Source organism: Rana temporaria, chromosome 3 (genome assembly GCF_905171775.1).
Source record: "Rana temporaria chromosome 3, aRanTem1.1, whole genome shotgun sequence".
In the NCBI taxonomy this organism is placed as follows: domain Eukaryota; kingdom Metazoa; phylum Chordata; class Amphibia; order Anura; family Ranidae; genus Rana; species Rana temporaria.
In genome coordinates, this window is record NC_053491.1 from 215,257,423 (window position 1) to 215,277,744 (window position 20,322).

General features: G+C 39.2%; 1 protein-coding gene across 1 annotated transcript in view; it reads right to left on the bottom strand.

Moving 5' to 3' along the window:
* LOC120932094 (dynein heavy chain 3, axonemal-like) overlaps nucleotides 1–20,322 on the bottom strand; it is a 216,398-nt gene that overhangs the window by 143,088 nt on the left and 52,988 nt on the right. The gene's annotated exons all lie outside the window — the stretch shown is intronic.

A 20,322-nucleotide genomic window follows, 5' to 3' on the forward strand; every position in this document is an offset into this window, starting at 1 on the left:
CCCTGGCGGTATTCCCGAGTCTGACTCGGGGTGAGATTTTTTGGCGACGATCGGTAACCCCGAGTCAGACTCGGGCTCACCTCGCTGAATCCACAGGCATTGTTTACTTACCTTGTCCCTGGATTCAGCGATGCCACCGCGCTGTGTGAGCGAGCGGGTGCTCGCTCGATTCACACAGTGTCCTCCTGTGCCGCCGATCTCCGTTCCCTGCGACGTTACAACGCACAGGAGCGAAGAACGGCGCCAAATTAAAAAAGGTAAACAAACACAATACATACAGTATACTGTAATCTTATATTACAGTACTGTATGTAAAAAATACACACCCCCCTTGTCCCTAGTGGTTTATATAATAAAAACTGTTCTTTCTGCCTGCAAACTGTAGATTGTCCATAGCAACCAAAAGTGTCCCTTTATGTCAAAAATGGTTTTAGAGCAGCTAGAAAACAGCGATAATAAATTATAATCACTTGCAGAATTGTACGATAGCGATTTGTAGGGAAATTCGTCATAAAAAAATAAAAGTAATGACAGCGACAATTCTGCAACTGAGCAAATTTCAGTGATTTTGAGTTGATTACATTATTAAATAATTTTTATTATAATTATATTATTATTTGTTATAATTATTTTTAATAATTATTTATTATATTATAATTTATAATTTTGTTTTTAAAAAAATGTCATACCCGGGATGCCTACTAGACTCTTGTTTGGTCAGATTTAAGTGAGTTATTCCTAAGAATTACAGGCCTACAGTATAAAACACCAAATTTCCTTGCAAATAATGGTACCGCTTTCAGCACCTTTTTTCTGAAATAATCATACCGCCAGGGAGGTTAAATGAAGGAAGATGAGCCCTGTATTTATTGTTACAGTGAAGCTGAATTATTCTTATTGCTTCTTATTGCTTAAGCACATTAGTGATGACACATTTCCAATGAGATTCCCAATTCTGCCACGATCCTAGTGAGACAGGTCCATGAGTCTTAACCTGGCCATAGATGGATATAATTGCAAATGAAAATTCTTGGGAAAAGTCTTAGGCCTCGTACACACAAAAAACAGCAAGAAACTTGCTGGGAGATATTTTTTTGCCGAGGAAACCGGTCGTGTGTACATTTTCGTAGAGGAAACTGTTGAGAAACTCGACGAGCCAAAACAAGAGCATGTTCTCTATTTCCTTGACGGGAATGGAGAAAATTGGCTTGTCGAGTTCCTCGACAGCCTAACAAGGAACTCGACGAGGAAAACGATGTGTTTCGCCCGTCGAGTTCCTCGGTCGTGTGTACGAGGCTATAGGATTTTTTTTTTTAGAAATTTCTCATAACATTCTTAGAACATTTACATGTCATTAGAAAGATTTTGTTTGCTTTTAAAATTTGATTTTGCAATTAATGGACTTTATCAAATGAAAACCACATACACAGGCCCATTTTCTCCCCTGGGACACTTCTTTCTTTCCCTCCCAGTTTCCTCCCTTGAGGGACTCTTCCCCTCCTTTTTTTCCACAGCCCTTTCTTCCTTTCTTTGTTCTTCTTATAATCTCCATCTATGTTTTCCACTACCAACCATGTGTCTTTTTCAGTCCCTTTGAGTACCATACCCTTCACATATTTTGTGCCTAACCTCTTTATCCTGGTAGGCTTCTACACACAGCTGCCTGTCCTTATGGTCTTATCCAGCTTTATTATTCTCATGGGAGTCATCTCCCCCATTCTACCGACTGATTTCACTATCTTTGTATGGTTGTGTAAAACTTACCTATTGTTATTTCAGATAAATACCCTGTGTCAGAAACTCCTTTTGATTAACTTTTAGAAACAACACTGTTTTCCCCACGGATACCTGGTCATTCTTTACTGTTCTTATGATTATTTTCTTAGGCCCCCTTTCACATGGGGCGGATCAGTAATGATCCACCTCCGTATGCTCCGTATGCCCAGCGGGGATCGCTCCGTTGATCCCCGCTGAGCCGGTGGATGACAGGGCGGTCCCCGCACACTGTGCAGGGACTGCCCTGTCTTTTCTCCGCTCTCCCCTATTGGGGGATCGGATGATCACACTTGTAAAAGTATCTACTAAGTAACTACAGACTGGCTAAGTTGAACTATTATAGTTGGGAATATACTTTAGAGTGTAATAAAAGACCAAGTAAAGGAGTTTTTGCTGGAAAACGATAGGTAAAACAATAGACAGCATGGAATAAATGAAAGACCAAAGTTGTCAAACAAATCTGTGTGCCTTTTAATGAGGAAGTAAGCAAAAACTTAGACAAAGGTGTGGGAGTGGATACAGTATACTTGGAATTTTCCAAAGCATTTGACACAGTTCCCCACACATGGCTAATGTGTATGGTAATTAGTGTTGCTCACGAATATTCGCATTGCGAATATTCGACTCGAATATAGCATATTCGAGAAATCGCGCTATATTTCGAATTTCGCGGTGAATATTCGCAATTCCGAATATTCGCATTTTTTCAATTTGATTTTTAAAACAGATCACATCCTATCGACGTCTAAAAGCATTGCTGGTATGATTAGAGACCCTGGGCCGAGTAGCTAATCTGAGGCGATCCTTTTATGTTGCCAAATTGAAAAAAAAAAATTGCGATTTTTTGCTATTGCGAATGCGAAAATGATTGCGAATTTTCGATAACTGTGGTAGGAGAACTCTGATTGTCTCTGATGCAAAAGGGGGGGGCTTTGTGTATGTGTATGTTATGAATATTTGTATGTTTGATATTATTATTTTTTGTAAGAAGGAAAAAATTGCGCATACCTTAAAAAAGGGGAGAATACAGCAGCAACTCAAAAATGTTATACAACATAAATTAATACAAGACAGAAAATGGAGTCGTTATACAAGAATAAAAAATATGTCTAGTGACAAGACATGTGGGCAAATTATAAAATAAGCAAGCGCAAATAACTTGTGAAATACACAGTGAAACAAATATATAAAGAAATATAGTCCCAATAATAGAAAAATAATCTTTTATAAAAATGTCTTTGATATGTGAAGTGAAAAAAAGTCCAAAGCATGCAGCATGAACGTGTTCAATCTTCAAGGTGTTTGATTGACAAATGGCTGTGACAGGTGGATAGAGTAAAGAATCACCACCAATGCAAAACACTTTTTATTTTGTATTGTAAAATATCACGAATATTCTGAGCCAATCAGAGTGCTCCTTCCGCATTTGCCGAATATTCGCAATTATTTTGTATTGTAAAATATCAAGAATATTCTGAGCCAATCAGAGTGCTCCTTCTGCATTTGCCGAATATTCGCAATTATTTTGTATTGTAAAATATCAAGAATATTCTGAGCCAATCAGAGTGCTCCTTCCGCATTTGCCGAATATTCGCAATTATTTTGTATTGTAAAATATCACGAATATTCTGAGCCAATCAGAGTCCTCCTACAGCATTTGTCGAAATTGCGCAATAAATATCGCATTCGCATGTTGCGATATTTCGATAAAATATCACGAATATTCTGAGCCAATCAGAGTGCTCCTACAGCATTTCTCGAAATTGCGCAATAAATATCGCATTCGCATGTTGCGATATTTCGATAAAATATCACGAATATTCTGAGCCAATCAGAGTGCTCCTACCGCAGTTATCAAAAAATCGCAATTATTTTCGCATTCGCAATAGCGAAAAATCGCAATAATTTAATTTCGATAAAATATCACGAATATTCGAATTTAGCGAATATATCTCGAATATTCGAATATATATTCGAGATATATCGCGAAATCGAATATGGCATATTCTGCTCAACACTAATGGTAATGTCTACACGCTTAAAACATTCAGTTTGTAAATAGATAAAAAACTTGCTAAAATACTGTATTTAGAGAGTAGTGAGTGAGGATTTATACTCTGAATGGTCTACAGGTGATTAGTTCGAAAGTCAGTGTTTAGACCCCCACTTTTTTAGATTAAAAGTATTATTTCAGTGTTTTCAGATGACACCAAGATGTGTAGTGGAATAATGTCCTTGCAGGATATCTCCAACTTACAAGACAACCTCAATGCATAATTTTTTTGGGCAACTATGTGTCAAACGAGGCTTGTTGTGCATAAATGTGAAATTATACACCTGTGGCTAAAACCCTGCATGCATCATACATTCTAGGTGGAAAATAACTGGAGGAGTCAGGATCTTGGTGTTCTGGTAGATAATAATAGCATACAATTTCCAAGCTGCAGTGTCTTTGTCTGGATTAATTGTGGGTATGGGATTGTATATATGGAGGTTCTGTTGATTGAGCAAGATGGATTTGTGTTGTTTTTTTTCAACCAGACTAACTATGTAACTATGTGACTGTACTGAGCCAATCACCTGGCATCAGTGCTGTCACAAAGAGATAGTAGCAATGGAGGAATGAAGGCGAGTCTGTACTGATGAGTAAAGGAAGGTGACTTCATAAATGTGATACTCTTGCTTTGCCTCACACAATAAATTCACATGATACTTCTAATATACAATGAAAACCTGTATCTTTGCACCTAAACCCAGTGTCTAATTTCCCTAACCTCCTTCTTTACAGCATCAAAGTTTGAAAAGCCAATGAATCTTAGCATTACTTTTTCCCATTATCAGCAACATGTATATTTTTATGCTTTTCTCCATCCTCCATTCTCAATTTTATTCCTATTATTACTCTGGCTGTTTGATTTGAGGGAAGTACTAAAAACATGACCCTTGCAGAGTATTGTTAGACTGGATCTAAGAAACAGTACTAGGCTACACTAGGTTTACTGAAGCAAATATTGTAAATTATTTGTATTTAAGTTAATATTCCATACATACGAGGATGGGGGTCTGAGGAATAACATGTGAGACTGGGTATAGACTGACTAGGAGAGATGTTACAGCTGTTTTTATTTCTGGATGGCAGAAAGGCAAAACCATCTATGAGCCAGGCTCTAATATAACGATAGTATTTACTTTGTTAATTTTTGTATAATTGGGTTTTCACCTGAAAGTTATGTTACAAAGCTATTAAATCAAAGAACTTTATCCCTATCTGATTTTGCCTGGATATCTGTTTATTGTGCTAGTATTCTGTGATATTTAATAGGAATCTGGTTGATTAATGAGGTGTTTAATTTTTATAGTCACTATTAAAATGAAAAGCAGTCTGCTTTATCTCAGAAAAATCTATTTCAAAGGAGCTTGATGCTCATTATGAGTAATCACTTGCAACTCTTGAAAGAAACATAAACCCAATACAGCTCAAAAGTTAAAAAAAGGAGAGAACTCAGAAACTGAAAACCTCCCATTAAAATTTTTAGTCATATAAATGCAAGTCCAATGGATGCAGCTATGATTTGTCATTGAATTTATCCCATTTTCAATGCATGCAATACCCGATAACGTGCAATACCTACATTATTTTTTTATAACTAAAAACAAAATAAACTGCAATCTAAATTCCCAGATGTATGTAATAACTATGGGCCAGATTCACGTAGCCCGGGCGCAGCGTAACGTAACCGATTTAGGTTACACCGCCGCAAATTTTCTGTCTAAGTGCCCGATCCACAAAGCACTTACCTGGAAATTTGCGGTGGTGTATCGTAAAGGCGGGCCAATTCAAATGGGGTGGGTACCATTTAAATTATGCGCGCTCCCGCGCCGGACGTACTGCGCATGCTCCCGACGCAAATTTCACGACGTGCTTTGTGCAAAATTACGACGCGCCGACATTTTGTGAATCTCGTGAATCGTGAATCGGGAAAAAGAAAACATTTTAAAAAAATTCAAAAGCGACGGGGGAAAGATGGGTATACTTTTACATGGTGGAGTAATTTTCCACTTTGTAAAAGGTGCCCTATCTTTGCGACGGCAAACTAACACTCGCTGCAACGTAACAACGGGAAAAAACTTTGTGGATCGCCGTAACTCCTAATTTGCATACCCAACGCTGGTTTACGACGCAACCTTTCCCCAGCGGCGGCCGCGGTACTGCATCCTAAGATCCGACAGTGTAAAAATATTAGGAGAAACGCCGTTGTATCCCTTTTGTGAATCTGGCCCTATGTAACAATCATATTAAACACAATAGGGTTCCTCTTGCTTGCACTGGTATTAGGCAATCCTGCTTTATGTATATTTTTTGGTTCTCATCCAAACCTATATCTAGATTAAAGGGAAATAATAGTGAATTTTTAAAGGGAACATATTATGAGTTATTTTGTAATGTTTGCTTTACGTGGAGACCCTTTATTTTCTAGCACTTTTCCATAGGGTTTAATTTTTATATAAGGAAATGGTGCTACTCTCTGCAGACATCTCCTGTAAGCCCAGGGAAGTTTGATGATGCACATCCTTGATGCCCTGAATGCAAACAAAGTGGGCTGAATGATGATAAATCACAGGTGGGTGAGTTTGCATGTGATAGTACCAAGAAGGAAGTAAGTATTGTGGTAAGAGTGGACATTTTGTTTTACTAGTACAGGACTGGTTATATTTAATATTTTTCCATAAACTGGGGTTGAGCTTTTATTTGTTTATTTATTTTTTGTTGTAACTTGCTCATTTTAATAAGCTTTCCTTTTTTTTAATTTGGACATTTTTAGCTTAGGCAGACAGTAGATACAGTATACTTTAGCTACTACAATGATTCTGTATATTTTACAATTTAAAAACTGTTGAGATACAATAGCAGTTACATGAGGAGGGCATAGATTTCAAAGAATTAGTAAACACACAGACTTGGATTGTGAGAGTGACACAGTAAACTATACCCATTGTGTACAAATGAAAATCAGAAAGTAGAACTTACATTAAACTTGCTGACCGCCCACAGTATATATGCGTCATTACTTTAATGTTAAATATCTTTGTTATGACAGCAGCTAGCTGCCAAACCACTGGTATCATTTTTTACTGTGGGCGATTTGGCATCTGAAAAAAGTGGTCCCACAGGCGCATTTGCCACGGGATCACTTTTAGGGGCGACGGGAGAGATGTCCTCCCTCCGGCCACATACCGGTAATTTTCAAGCTTTCAAGCTAAATTGTCAAGAGGAGATGGTCTAAACTAGAAGGATGAGTGTATTCAATCCTGAGAAAAATTGGTCATGGGAACTTGCGATATTAGCTGTCAACTTTTAATCGATTATGATATAATTTGATGATGTTTTACTGCCTCAAAGCTGAGGGCAAAGAATTTCCAAGCCCTAGCAAAAGTCAGTTTGATAGCAGTGAAAAGGTGTGCTGCCAGTTGGCATTCCAGGCAGCAAAAGGAACCATGGTTATCATACCTAGTAAATATTGGATTCTGTATGGTTGGTGTATTTGAAAATCTTGAAATAATCTTGAAATATAAAACAAATGTTATTTTACCATGTACTGAGATTTAAAGAATCTTATCAACCAAGTTCTTTTTAAACCAACAAATTTGCACATATCCTAAAGAAATACAAGTTTAATAGCAGTATTACAGAAATGTTACGTTATTAATGATACATATGGTCAATGTGGTAACATAAACTACATCCTATACATCACAACAGGAGCAGCATCATTTATTACATCTATTTAACAGAAAGCAGACTACAGAGCTGTTGACAATAAAATCTGGAGACCACGTTACAGCCAGTTCAATGTGCTGCTAAACACGTACTTTCCACATCTGTCTTCTGAAAAATAAACAAGTGTCCATGCAGTGATGCTAGCTGGGCAGGAGTGCAATAATAATGCCATAAGTCAAGGATAAAGTGCCAGATTTTTATTGTACTTTAAAAAAAAACAAATAAATAAATAAATAGGTAACTTGACTGAATTGCTGCTATCAAGAAAAAGTTAAAAAGGTGTGCTAAAAAGAAAGTTATAACTGTCTAGGGGCTAGCTTAACTTTTGTGCTAACAAATTAAATGGATTTTCAATCCACAATCTTCTTTCTTATTCATTGAAAAAGAGAGCAATTTCGCTGGCTCTGCTCTTGCTATTCGATATAAACACCATTGCAGAAGCTCATATATTCTTCTCTTAACCTTTTGTGAACCTTCATTGTACACATGCCTGTTGTATGTCTTTCCATGAATGCTGAAAGGGCGCTGATCTCAAACTGCTAGAAAATGGTTGAACAGCTAAAGCCTCAGATGAGAATTCTTGAACTCCAAATTCTAACACTAAAAGAAATATATTTCCTGAAAATATTTTTCGGAAAAAATGGTCTTACGTAGCATGTATTTTAAAGCATTATTGACTTTAAAAAAGCACAAATGCCATTATTTAATGAGGTTTTGCAATGAGATTATTAAATGTTAAGTGCAGTATCCCATAGCAGCCACTCAGATATTAGCTGCTTGAATACATTTGTGTAAAATGTATTCATATTGGTTACCTTTTTTCTTTATGAAATAAACAAAAATTGGTCAAACAAAATAAAGTCATGTGCTCTGATGCATTACAGAAACATCTAAAATAAATCTAAATGACTGAAGTTGGTTATGTTCCCAGTACCTAAGTTACAATATTTTTTGCATCTTTAAACACTTAACCCCCGGACCATATTGCTGCCCAAAGACCAGAGCACTTTTTGCGATTCGGGACTGTGCCGCTTTAACTGACCATTGCGCGGCCGTGCGACGTGGCTCCCAAACAAAATTGGCGTCCTTTTTTTACCACAAATAGAGCTTTCTTTTGGTGGTATTTGATCACCTCTGCGGTTTTTAGTTTTTGCGCTAAAAACAAGAATAGAGTGACAATTTTTAAAAAAATGAATATTTTTTACTTTTTGCTATAATAAATATCCCCCAAAAATATATAAAAAAACATATTTTTTCCTCAGTCTAGGCCGATACATATTCTTCTACATATTTTTCGTAAAAAAAATCGCAATAAGCGTTTATTGATTGGTTTGCACAAAAGTTATAGCGTTTACAAAATAGGGGGTATTTTTATGGCATTTTTATTAATATATTTTTTTTACTAGTAATGGCGGCGATCAGCGATTTTTTTTTGGTACTGCGACATTATGGCGGACACTTCGGACACTTTTGACACATTTTTGGGACCATTGGCATTTTTATAGCGATCAGTGCTATAAAAATGCATTGGATTACTATAAAAATGCCACTGGCAGTGAAGGGGTTAACACTAGGGGTTCAGTATGTCCCTGGGTGTGTTCTTACTGTGGGGGGGTGGCCTCACTAGGGGAAACACTGATCTTCTGTTCATACATTGTATGAACAGAAGATCAGCATTTCCCCCCCTGACAGGACCGAGAGCTGTGTGTTTACACACACAGCTCCCGGTCCCCGCTCTGTAACGAGCAATCGCGGGTGCCCGGCGGCGATCGAGCCCACCAGGCACACGCATGGGAGTCGCACGTGCCCCTAGTGGCCACTCAAAGAGCCGCCGTATAGCTACGGGCTCTCGCCCAGGAGAGCCGACCTGCCGCCGTATAATGACAGTGCGCGGTCGGCAAGTAGTTAATACATGTTAGAATTAATTTTGCTTGTCTATCTTTAACAGTAAATTATGCAATAGGTTTAATCTTATGCCGTGTACACACGATCGGTCAATCCGATGAGAACGGTCTGATGGACTGTTTTTCATCAGACCAAACCGATCGCGTGTAGGCCCCATTGGTTATTTATCCATCGGTTAAAAAATTTGAAACTTGTTTTAAAATTAACCGATGGATACCTAACCGATAGAAAAAAATTGATCGTTTGTAGTCACGTCCATCGGTTAAAAATCCACGCATGCTCAGAATCAAGTCAACGCATGTTTGGAAGCATTGAACTTGATTTTTTTCAGCATGTCGTTGTGTTTTACGTCACCACGCTCTGACACGATCAGTTTTTTAACTGATGGTGTGTAGGCACGACTGATCATCAGTCAGCTTCATCGGTTAACTGATGGAAAAATCCATCAGACCGTTCTCATCAGATTGACCGATCGTGTGCACAGGGCATTAGAGTTAAATGCCTAGAAAATTCAATGGGATAATCTTACTAGTCTAAAGGTTGTAAAAAAACATTAATTATACACAATCTTTTATTTTTTGTTCTCTCTTTTATTAAGTATTCATAGAAAATATGGGGAAAATAAATTTAAATTTCAGTGCCCGCACACAATATAATACTTGATTTTCTGGTCAAATATAAAATATGGTGTTACATTGAGTAAGTAGATACCAAACATGTCAATACTCAAAACTGTGTGCTTCTGTGAAATGGAGACAAATGATGGCACCTAAAAATTTTCATAGGTGACACTTTACAAGCCTTTACAGGTTACCAGTTTAGAGTTAAAGGGGCAGATCCACAAAGGAAGTACGCCGGCGTATCTACTGATATGCCGGCGTACTTTCAAATTTCCTGCGTCGTATCTTTGTTTTGAATCCTCAAAACAAGATACAACGGCAACTGGGTTAGATCCGACAGGCGTACGTTTTTGTACGCCTTCGGATCGTAGATGCAATTCTTCGACATCTGCTGGGTGGAGTTCCGCGTCGAGTATGCAAATTAGCTATTTCCGACGATCCACAAACGTACGAGTGGCCGTTGCATACTTTTACGTCGTTTCCGTTAGGCTTTTTTCGGCGTATAGTTAAAACTGCTATTTGGTTGCCTACGCAATGTTAAGTATGGCCATCGTTCCCGCGTCGAATTTGAAAAGGGATGGCGCATGCGCAGTTCGTTCGGCGCGGGGACGCGCTTCATTTAAATGAAACACGCCCCCTACTCGCCGATTTGAATTACACGCCGTTACGCCGCGAGAGATACACTACGCCGCCGTAACTTACGGCGCAAATTCTTTCTGGATTCAAAGCTTTGAAAAGTAAGTTACAGCGGCGTAGCGTATCTCACATACGCTGCGCCCATGCAATTGTACGTGAATCTGCCCCAAAGTGTTTTTTTATGCTGTAAGCATTTCTAAAAAAAGACAGATATTACCTACACATTGTATGGAGGTGCCAAATTGAAGGTCCAACAACTCATCTCAGTAAAAAAGAAAGAAAGAAACCATATTCCTAAATAATTTTCTAGTAAAGACTTATCAAAAAAGCACAGTTCTAAAATCAAAGGAGCAATGAAATTAGAAAAATATCACTGCAAAAAATTGTGCAGCTTAAAAAAAAACCATATGTATTCTATATAAAATTTTAAGACATTTGGTCCCGGTGTTTTATTCACATTTTTTTTATATTCTATTCTATTCTAAGACTGGTCAGGCCAATCCAGTTTATTATTGGACAAGACAGCAAAAGAGTCGTCAGGAAAATCTGGGTTGACAATGCATGAGACACAAGAACAAGGGTCAGGTTCAAGTGAAAGGCATAGATAGGCAGCAAGCAAAAGATCAGTCAGGCCAATTTGGGTAGCCACAAAACAGGCAATCAGTAGTATAGTATAGCTTTTTTGCAGAAAGCAGTGTAGCAGCTGGCAAGAAGAAATATAACCAGCCACTTACCTTTGGTCAGAGGACACACCAATATTGCTTCAGGAAGATATGAAAGTCTTGGCAGGAATTTTTATCATTGTTTCTATTACCTAGGTTTTAATTTCATTCTTTTTTTGGGGGGTCCTTTTATATGATCACAATTTATAAATTCATAAACTCGTAAATTTGAAAATTCGTAAATTTGTACATTTTTTAATTCGAAAACAAGAGAGAAAATTTGAAAGAATAGCTAAATAACTAATAATAACTAAACAGTAAGTGTATTGCGCTTTTTTGGCATTTTATGCCTTTTCTCTGATTGCAGCAAACCAAACAATAAGGTAATAATTTAGTAAAACAAAAAATTCTTGCGCCGGTAATACCCCTTTTTTTTTCAACTAATAATAACTAATTATTAAATTATAGGTATTGGAATTTCCTTTCAAATTTGGCTGTTAGTGAACATAACGAGTACGAATTTATCCGAAGTTACAAATTATCCGAAATAATGAATAATTATGAATAATTAATAATAATAATAATAATATTATTTTATTATTATTATTATTGTTTCATTATTATTAATTTGGTACGTTCCAGAATTTCAGAATTTCAGAATTTTAGAATATTCAAATTGATGAATATTCGGAAAAAATTGTTAAACGGTTTTTCGTTAATTCGGATATTTCTGAATTAACAATTTTGTTGAAATTTGTTAAACTATTATGGAAGGAAACAAATTGCACATGTCTATTGGATATGTTACTCTTGTAGCATCTTAGAATTCAAGGACAGAGTAATAAGTTGATCAGGTGCATTAGGAACAGTGAATTCTAGTTAACAGTTGAGGAGAGAAGCTGGGTAGAAGACATAATTGGCACAGAATAGGGGCTGAAGGGAGAAGAATGTGAAGCATTGTTGTACACAAACTTGGCCAAAGAAGAAGGGAGACCCAGTCATCCTTTTCCCTATGTTGGTTGGTGTGTTCAGTATGGCTGTTTGCCAATAGCATCCAGACATCAGAAAGCTTTTAACCTTTTACACTGTTACTGAGGATCTAAGTTTAAATACTTGTTTCCAAAAGCTCGTTCCCATAGGGTGTGCAGGTGTCCTACTGTCCTACTGAGTAGGTGTCCTACTTGGTCGCAATTTCTCCAACATGTGGGTGATGATAAGTTTGAGAATTTGGCCAGCCGGTATGGTGTGTAGTACCATCTATGTGTAATTTTAATTGTAATTTCCCAATGCCTAGTGCAATGTGATGCTTGATGAATTGCTCGAAAGGCTCTTTGCCATTGTAAGGGAGAAATTGTGGAATGAAGGTCTTTTTCCCATTTGGTCATTGTTGTGTTTTTTTAAAAGATATGTTTGTTTTAGAGGATATTGTAAAAAATTGAAATTCCTCTATTTATCATTTTTTTTTTGTGAAGTATAGAATTTCCCTGCTGTAGGGTGCATGGTAAATTTAGGGATGGGAGTTTTAGTCAGAAAGTGAACAATGCGAGTGCATGTGAAGTGATGCTCTCTTGGGAGATCTGTTATTATTGCTTCCACCATTTTGGGTCTATGACCTTGCATAAAATCTGTAATAGACTGTATGCCATGTTGTGGTAGGATGCTCAGGGATATTGTGGGATCTAGACCTTCTAGGATGTGTAGAGAATGGTCAGTTAGTTGCTTGTCTGTTTGTGTATCCAATTGTTGGAGCAGGGGTTTGAGGGATTGAGATATTCCATATCCCATGGTTTCCATAAGTCACATTCTAGAAGGGTTCTTAGATTGGAGATAGAGGCTAGTGCTGTTTCTATTTCTGTCCAAAGTGGAATGTCATTGTCTCTGAGCCAAAACTTAAGTTGATCCAAATGCACTGCCCAAAAGTAGTGGTGGATGTCTGCCACTCCTGCTCCACTAACTGATCTGTGCTTGATTAAGTTAGAATGTTGACATTTTGCTTTCTTGTCATCCCATAGAAATTTTCGAAAGAGAGCAAGTAGAGAATTTGGGGGAGTATGGCCATCTTGAAGGCTGCCAGTCTCCCTACCCAGGATAGTTCATGCTGTGAGATGTGTCAAAGCTGTTCTTTTACCTTGATTATGAGTGGGTTTAGGTTGGCCGCAACTAGGGAGGATATAATGTGTGTCAAGGTAATGTGCAGGTATGGGTTTCATTGTGAACTCTACTTGAAGGAGAGTTTTCGTTTGTAGGTCCCATTTGGTCACTATGCTCAGGCCAAGATCTAGAATCAGGGATTTTGTACAGTCGACCTTGTAGTATATTATCGTGCTGAATTGTGACAATATTTGGTGGTCATGTGGGAGTGAGTTTTTTGGTCTGTCATAATTAGGATCACATCATCAGCAAAAAGATTTATCATGTGTTGGGTAGAACTGAATTTGAAGCCTGAGATTGAAGGATGTGTCCGAATTGTTTCTGCTAGGGGTTCAATCATTAGATTGAAGATGGTCGGTGAAAGTGGACAACCTTGCCAAGTTCCATTAGAAATGTTGAATGGTTTGCAGAGAAGGTCAGAGGTGTAGACATGCACTGATGGTTATGAGTATATTACCTTGAAATCCAAATTTACATAATAATGATGACATATATTGTCAATGTACTCTGTCGAACACCTTCTCTGCATCAATGGAGAGCAGCAGAGAAGGTGTTTGAGTTTGTTCTGCATAGTGCACAATATTAAGGACTCTTCTTTTTGCATCAGAAGTTTGTCTGCACCTCATGAATCCCATCTGGTTGTTTTAGACTAAAGACCGCATAATATCTGTAAAGCGTTAGGCTAATATTTTTGCATAAACTTTGATATCTGTGTTTAAAACTTATATTGGCCGGTATTGTAGGATCTTTACCTGGTTTAGGTAATGTGACAACATAAGCGGTTAGCATCTCCTTGGGGAGGTAGGATTATAGGGCTGCTTTTGTGTAGACTTGTAGTAAGTGAGGAGATAAAATGTTGTAGAAAATTTTAAAATATTCATTGGAGAAACCATACGGGCCTGGGGATTTCCTATTAGGGAGTAATGTTATAGTATGTTCGATTTCTTTGGTTGTAAATGGGGCATTAACACCTTTACATGAGAAAGTGGTCCCACCTATTGGGTAAGCCTATTATGGTCCAAACCTGGGATAAGATTTGGTCTTCTACCTTTAAATCCTCTAAATGTGTGATCCATCGGGAAACGTCTATTAAAATTCTCATGTTTTGGTATAAAACTCCTGATGTAATTCACACATACGTTCCCTCAGTTCTGCCGCATTGTTGGCGTTGTGGAAATGATATTGGCTCTTTGTTTCATATTTTTTGGAGATGTTCCCTGGTTCAACCCTTTTGGCAGGAGGTGAGGGTGCTGGTACAGGAGGTGGTAGAAGTTTCTCTTCCATTTGATCCATTGAACTTTCTTTTGGGCCTCCCATTCCCAGGTCTAACCAAAAAAGCTAACCGCTTGGCCACCTATATTTTATTGGCCGCCAAGAGGCTCATACCGTTGTGTTGGTTGTCTAGTGCCCCGCCTCCATTGCCCGGATTTCTCCACCTGGTGGCTGAAATTCGGAGGATGGAATATTTGACGGCCTCTGTTAACGACTCCATACCACAATTTGAAAAAGTCTGGGAACCTTGGGATCTCTCGAGATACGGGACCCCTGTGTCATTGCCCTCACCTTAGTATATGCTTTCCCCTTGTGGTTTTTTTTTTCTCAGTTTGTACCTCTAATGTATTCCTGAGAGTTGTTTTATATAATCCTGTAGATTCATGCAGATCACTTCTGTGTTCTGCGTTCCTGGACACTATGTATATGTCATTTACTTTCATGTTCTTTTTTTTCTCTTTGTACAATTTCTGTATCATCATTGTGTTGAACGTTTCAATACTTTGTACTTTGATACTGTGATGTCTTACTTGTTTTATTATAACCCAATAAAAATAAAATTTTGCAAAAAAAAATATGGGGCATTAAGCTTAAGTAGGTGTGCTTCTTAAGCCTCGTACACACGATCAGTCCATCCGATGAGAACGGTCTGACGGACCGTTGTCATAGGTTAACCTATGAAGCTGACTGATGGTCCGTCGTGCCTACACACCATCAGCTAAAAAAATGATCGTGTCAGAACGCGGTGACGTAAAACACGGCGTGCTGAAAAAAACGAAGTTCAATGCTTCCAAGCATGCGTCGACTTTTTTCCCATCGGTTAGTATTCCATAGGTTAATTATAAAGCAAGTTGGCTTTTTTTTAACCTCAGGTTAAATAACCTATGGGGCCTACACACGATCGGTTTGGACTGATGAAAACAGGCCATCAGACCGTTGTCCTCTGGTTAACCTATCTTGTGTACAAGGCCTTAGAGGGTAGGCAAGTTTAATTTCAGTGAGAAATCTTTGATGTTCTCTTCCAAAGGTTGGGGAGTGCTTGGGTCATCTCTCAGATTGTATAAAGCCCCGTAATAATCAGCAAATTGGTTTGCTATTGCCTGGGGGTTGGTGATTTTGTGGTGTAGAGTGGGGTGAATTAGATGTGTTATTCTAGATTTGGCTTGGGCTACTTTTATTCTATTGGCCAGGTGTTTACCTGCTCTATTTTTGTTTGCATAGGAGTTTGCCTTTAGACAGCAGAGAATTTTGTCATAGTGCTGATTTAGCAGGTTTCTTAATTCCTCCTGTAATTTGCTAAGAGTTATAGACGTGTTCTGTTTGGTGTCACGTTTGTTTCCTGGGATTCTAATCTATGTATTTCAGACAGAAGGGAATTGAGCTTGAGGTTATAAAATGTTCTTGCCCTAGCACCTAGCTGAATCAAAATACATGTCATGTATGCTTTATGAGCATTCCATAAGGTGTAGGGGTTGTTAACAGAAGATGCATTAGTTTGAAAGAAGTCTTTAAGATGTTGAGTGTTAATTGTAGAGCTGGTAGGCTCTTGTAGTAAGCAAATGTTACAGTGCCAGATGGGAACAGAGGGGGTGGGGGCATGCTTCTCTGCTATAGTTATGGAAATTGCAGTGTGATCAGACCAGGTTATATCATGTATCCTGGATGAGGATATCTTTTGTTAAAGCCATTTATCAGACACAAACGTGTCAACACTGGAATATGTACGATGTCTGGGAGAGAAGTAAGTGTAATAATTTTTGCTTGCATGTTGGCATCTCCAGACATCATACAGTTCCTCTGAGTGAAGCAGTTGACGTAATGAGGTGTTACTACCTGTCACCTGAGAGCTGTTGTCTAGGTCAGTGTTTCTCAACTCCAGTCCTCGGGGCGCACCAACAGGTCATGTTTTCAGGCTTTCCATTATTGTGCACAGGTGATTTTATCAGTTTCACTGCCTTAGTAATTACCACAGCAGTTTGATCTGAGGGAAATCCTGAAAACATGACCTGTTGGTGTGCCCCGAGGACTGGAGTTGAGAAACACTGGTCTAGGTGATGGTCTGTAGTTAAGTTAAAGTCCCCACGTATCAAAAGTTGTCCGTACTTCACAGAGGCAATGCATTTAAACGAGTGTTCGTAGAAATCTAAGTTGGTGGGAGTTTGGTGCATATAATTGCACTAATGTATATGTTTGTGCGTTGATTTTACAGGTAATAATGATGATGAACCTGCCTTGTGGGTCCAAGATGGATTCCTTTAGATGGAAAGAAAGAGTTTTGAATGGCTATAACACCTTTTTACTTTTCTTGGACACATGCTAGATACAGTACATGTAGGGATAGTCTTTATGTGAGCATCTGGATGTTGAAAATGTGTTTCCTAGATGCTAAGTATGTCGGCTTTATGCATGTTGCATGCTTCCTTCTACATAGAGAAACATTTAACGGAGTGCTTTAAGCCCCTAGCATTAAGTGACAGACAAGTGAAGGCCATGTTGCAATATCATGGATGTTTTTGATGATGTAGTGTTTCTACTCACTTGTACGGCGAGTTTATGGTGTTTGCTAGTGTGCTCATCAGTGCCAGTTTTAAGCATTATTTTAACGGCATACCTACGTTACATCAGAGGGCGGCAGGGTCACCCGCACGTCACTGGGACTAGCCTGGGTTTTTCCTTGCATCAGAGGGGGATGGGGTCACGTGACGGATGGCCCCGCCCTCACCTACATAAGAGATGTCACTGGCTGAAGCCGTGTCATTCCCAAACTGTCTCCGGTGGAGACAGGTGATGCGCTGCGCTGGATGGACATCTCATTGCTGGATCCTGGACCTGGATGAAGAGGAGATCTTCTCATCGCTGGACCCTGGCGGAGAGGAGATCACCTGTTGCAGGATACCAACAGCGTTGGACACCGAGAGTCGATTACCCACGCTGGAATCTTTTTTTTTTTTAAAGGACTTTCCCAACAGTATCTGTGTTTTTTTTTTTTTTTTACAATTGTTACACTTTCTTTGTGAAATTGTAGGGGTACAATGTACCCTATTACCAATTCACATGGGGGAAGGGAGCAGGATCTGGGGGTCCCCTTTGTTAATTCCAGATTTCCGATAAGCCCTCCGCCCACAGACCACCACAACCACCGGGCAAGGGTTGTGGGGATGAGGCCACATGAAGCACATGGGGACATGGTGCTTTGAGGGGTCACAGACCCCCAAAGCATCCTCCCAATGTTGAGGGCATGTGGCCTGATACGGTTCAGGAGGGGGGGCACTCTCCCGTCCCCCTATTTTCCTGCGGCCTGCCAGGTTGCGTGCTTGGATAAAGGGTCTGGTGTGGATTTTTGGGGGGAACTCCACGCCATTTTTTTTTTATTTGTGGTTGAGTTCCCCTTAAAATCCACACCAGACCTGAAGGGCCCGGTAATTGAATTTGGGGGGACCCCCATGCATTTTTTTTATGAATGACTTTTCTCTGTATTGCCGGGAGCCGACAATTCATTATAGCCGCGCATGATTTTAAATTACTTTTTTTCCTTCAGAAATGACACGTTGTGCAGGGACAGTTCTAAGAACAGGAAACATGCACTGCTTTACAGGCATACTATACACCCCCCCTAGGTATGACATTTTAAGGAATATTTCACTTTTATTGTTTCACTGTAAGCATTATTAAAATCACTGCTCCCGAAAAAAATTCTGTTTTTAAAACTTTTTTTTGCATTGATACATGTCCCCTGGGGCGGGACCCAGGTCCCCAAACACTTTTTATGACAATAACTTGTATATTAGGATTTAAAATTAGCACTTTAAATTTCTCCTATAGACTTTTACAGGGTGTTCCGCGGCTTTTGGAATTTGCCACGAACACCCCAAATTGTTCGCTGTTCGGCGAACAGGCAAAGTTCGACTCAAACTCGAAGCTCATTCCTAGTAGACACTATGGGCCAGATTCACAGAACAAATACGCCGGAGTATCTACTGATACATCCCGGCGTATTTTCAAATTTGCCGCGTTGTATCTTAGTTTGTGATTCACAAACAAGATACAACGGCTTTTGGCTAAGATCCGACAGGCTTACGGCTTCGTACGCCTTCGGATCTTAGGCTGCAATACTTCGGCCGCCGCTGGGTGGAGTTCGCGTCGTTTTCCAGCGTCGGGTATGCAAATTAGCATTTACGGCGATCCACAAACCTACTCGCGTGCGTAACGTCGTTTTTTTCCGTTGCAAAGTTAAGCAATGTTTTTTATTGCTTAACTTTACACCAGCCATGTTAAAGTATGGCCGTCGTTCCCGCTTTGAATTTTAATTTTTTTTTTGTTCGGCGTAAGTACGGCGTAAGTACGTTACGCACGTTGCCATTCACAAACACGTCAGGGCGCCGTAATTTCACGCAAAGCACGTCGGTAAAATCGCCAACGGAGCATGCGCAGAACGTTCGGCACGGGAGCGCGCCTAATTTAAATGGTACACGCCCCATTTGAATTAGACGGGCTTGCGCCGGACATCTTTACGATACACCGCCACAAGTTTACAGGTAAGTGCTTTGTGAATCAGGCACTTACGCTGAAAACTTGCGGTGGTGTAACGTAAACATGATACGTTACGCCGCCGGAGTTCTACGACAATCTGGCCCTATAACTTTTGCGAAAAGCAATCAATATACGCTTATTGTGTTTTTTTTTTTTTTTTTTACCAACAATATGTAGAAGAATACAGGTGGTTCTCAAAAAATTAGCATATTGTGATAAAGTTCATTATTTTCTGTAATGTACTGATAAACATTAGACTTTCATATATTTTAGATTCATTACACACAACTGAAGTAGTTGAAGCCTTTTTATTGTTTTAATATTGATGATTTTGGCATACAGCTCATAAAAACCCAAAATTCCTATCTAAAAAAATTAGCATATTTCATCCGACCAATAAAAGAAAAGTGTTTTTAATAAAAAAAAAAGTCAACCTTCAAATAATTATGTTCAGTTATGCACTCAATACTTGGTCGGGAATCCTTTTGCAGAAATGACTGCTTCAATGCGGCGTGGCATGGAGGCAATCAGCCTGTGGCACTGCTGAGGTGTTATGGAGGCCCAGGATGCTTCGGTAGCGGCCTTAAGCTCATCCAGAGTGTTGGGTCTTGCGTCTCTCAACTTTCTCTTCCCAATATCCCACAGATTCTCTATGGGGTTCAGGTCAGGAGAGTTGGCAGGCCAATTGAGCACAGTAATACCACGGTCAGTAAACCATTTACCAGTGGTTTCGGCACTGTGAGCAGGTGCCAGGTCATGCTGAAAAATGAAATCTTCATCTCCATAAAGCTTTTCAGCAGATGGAAGCATGAAGTGCTCCAAAATCTCCTGATAGCTAGCTGCATTCACCCTTCCCTTGATAAAACACAGTGGACCAACACCAGCAGCTGACATGGCACCCCAGACCATCACTGACTGTGGGTACTTGACACTGGACTTCAGGCATTTTGGCATTTCCCTCTCCCCAGTCTTCCTCCAGACTCTGGCACCT